General features: G+C 38.0%; 1 protein-coding gene across 1 annotated transcript in view; it reads left to right on the top strand.

Moving 5' to 3' along the window:
* si:zfos-2326c3.2 (misshapen-like kinase 1) overlaps nt 1-3,195 on the top strand; it is a gene marked incomplete in the record, with an annotated part of 66,842 nt that overhangs the window by 32,116 nt on the left and 31,531 nt on the right.

Here is a 3,195-nt window from a genome sequence, read left to right as displayed (position 1 = left end):
GGCTGTTCGCTGCACCTGGAAGCTACACTGATGAGAGCAGTCACACTGAACCAAAAAAACTAAAGTAGCAGGTTAAAACCAAAACAGTTAAAATAATAATTCCACCCAATGTTCAAATAAAAATGTTTATTAGTGCAGCTTTAAGGTGTTACGTTTCTGAAATGTCTTCACAATAGTTTGATTGTGTTGCATGGCTTCTTAAACACCCGATATAAGCTGACATAGGAATTAAAACAGTATGTGGAGTCTGAATGTCAGGATAATCTTTGTGCCACAACTGTCCTGGCCCGTCACACCTTGGATACAAATGCACCTCAAGTCTATATTGCTGGGATCTAAGTTACATAATGTGTGCATTTGCCAAAAAGGTGAGTGTGTGTCTGTGTATGTGTGTTAGGCTCTATGAATATTTGATGCTGCAGTGAGTTAACACATGAACTTGTTTTCCTCAGAAACTGCGAAAGCTCGAGGTTTGTTTGAAGCACGCTGCTCTGATGTAGTGGTTGCACCTGTCAGCCTTTGTCACCCAGGTGATAAAAACATTCTCTCCTCAACGCGGCGGGCCAGAAGAGAGGTTTTTTTAAAGGCAGATCTGTACATTTTATAATTATAAACTGTGAAGGACAAAACTTTATGGGATGGAGATGGAAAGCGACCTTTTGGACACATTCCCATCAACTTTAATCTCATCATAATACAAGAAACCGGAGACTTCTTTTCATTTTTTAATACATTTTACATCAAACAGGACTTGCAGTATGCAGGTGCTGCTTGAATCAAACCTTGAGGAATTAAATTTATATAAAAGAGGGGGTCCATATATATAAAATACGTTTCACAGCACTTTCAAAAGGTTTTGTGAATTAGTTGGAGATTGAATGTCTTTCAAAAATCCTTTGTTTTGCTTCTGTTCTGCAGTTTCCCGTTTGAAGAAAAATATATTTTACCTTGTTAAAACTTAATTTATACCATCATACAAAACTGAGAGAAATGAAAAATCACCTTTTCTATGAGGAAGGGTTACAAAGCAACAGTGTCACAGTGTGCCTGTGATAGTGTGCGTGCGTGCGTGCCAAGTGTCTCTGCCAATTCCAGTCATTTTAAACAAAGACACATAGCTCTTTCTACTATTTTAGATTCATTTTTTAGTCATTAATTTTAACACATGCTTAATGAATCTATCCCACACACCAGTGAGCTTCAGTAGCTGTATATTAACACCAAGGAGCAGGTTTGCAACTGATTCCTTCTTCAGTAGAAGACACTGTATTCCAATGCCATTAATATCTGTCTAGTTATATTATGTGTCTATTTTGGTGTGCTTATGTGTGTGTGGCAGAGAGCTATCTGTACGTATTAGATTCTGATTACACAGATTGCCTCGAAGTCATTAAGTTCAGCATGCTTAATGGATCTATCTGATGCTTCATTAAGTTTTAATGCATCTGCATTTAATTATGTGACAGGTTCAGTGAGTGTATGATGTGATGTCTTGTATTTTGTCAGATGAAGAACTTGTCTGGGTGCAGCGGTTCCAATCATTTCACACACTGATTGATTTGGCAAGCATCGCATCTTGTATTTCAGTGGTGTGTTGGTGGCTTAAAGATTAGAGAAGTGGCCAAGTGCCGGGTTTGAATTGTCACGCTGCATGGGGAAAGTGAATGATCAAGGGTGCAATTACACAACTGTGTATAGTCTACCCTATCTCAATGCATGCTGGGAGATGCTCCCTCCCTAGATGCTCCTAGATGGTTGGTTATCTGAGTGGCAGTGTCACTACAGCTGCTATTAGTCACAGTGCTTGAACTAGAATTTTAAAGGTGCCATCACTGTTAACAGGCTCATGGTGGATAGTTCACGGTTGTTGGATGTGTTTTTGCCTGTTTTGCACTGCTATGTTGTTACAGTTGTACACATAAAACTACCACTTACAGTGACTGTTTATAGAATGTCAAATACAAAAATGTTGTTGTTATTCTCTGCATCTTCTTTATTATAAGATGAATACTCAGATCTTGTGGCTTGTCACATGATGGCAGTAGGTTGGTCATTCCACCTACAATATCTACAAATATATTTTTGTATTTTTGCCACCTTGAGGTTAAAGTTTGTGGTTTTGAGTCTCAGTCATGCAGCTTAAACCTAACCAACCAATCAGAGGCAGAGTAGGGTGGATCATGACTTTTCCACCCTGGGAAAAGAGATTTGGCGTCCCCCTCAGTATGAATTATAATCACTTTAGTGATCTTCTGACTTTTCATCTACCACCATCATTAAGTCTAAATTCCCATTTGTCCAGTACTTTTATGTTAGCAAACGTTAGCATGCCAAATGCAAAACTTACCTGGTGCATATGGTAAATATAATACTTGCTGAGCATTAGCATTTTAATATTGTCATTGTGTGCATGTTAGCATTTAGCTCAAACACTAAATAAAGCAACATTCAATTAAAATACACGCTTTGCTACAAACATTGATGACAACATGAAATTACTGTAAATTAGTTAAATGTGCTACTTTTATATATCATTTCCATTGATCAAGAACAAGCTTGTGCAACTAAATGAAAGCTAATAAAAATAAAACAATACCAATGACCGATTTTGCCCCTGTGCCCACATTTCCCAGAAGTGCTTGTTTGTTGCTGACATGCAATCAGTCATTTGTAGAACAACTGTGGTCTCTGTACTCACCCTGCAACACGTACACAAGGAAGCTGATGTCTTTGTTTAATACTAAGTTGAACTTCAACGTAAATGCTCACCTTGGATTATGGATCAAAGGACACCTACGTTTTTTATCAAATGTACAAACTTCATCATGGAAGCTTTGTCATCCAGTTAAGCTGCCGTTTAAGCTTAAGCTCTGCTGAATGTGACCCTTCAGATCCAAGCCGAATAAACACAGTCTAAAGGCAATGGTGCCACCACTGCAAATATTTAAGTCGAGTGAATTTAATTAAACATTGTTAATGTAAAAACATCCAGATTGGACTATTTACACATATGAGGATTTTCCAGGAGAAATTCAAAAAGAGGTCATGATGAAATATTTAGAGTTGAGGGCGTTGGCTAAAAGCTCCCTGCCATCTTGCACACTCTGAATATTTTAGTTTCTACCTCTCAGAATTCTGCTCAAGACCTTAGTATACCCTAATTAAAGTAAGCCTCCAAGTGTGTGTGTGTGTGTG

This window comes from Morone saxatilis, unplaced genomic scaffold, assembly GCF_004916995.1.
Source record: "Morone saxatilis isolate NCDOM2014 unplaced genomic scaffold, NCSU_SB_2.0 Contig22, whole genome shotgun sequence".
Taxonomy (NCBI): Eukaryota; Metazoa; Chordata; class Actinopteri; family Moronidae; genus Morone; species Morone saxatilis.
This window is presented reverse-complemented; position numbering and strand designations above follow the sequence as displayed.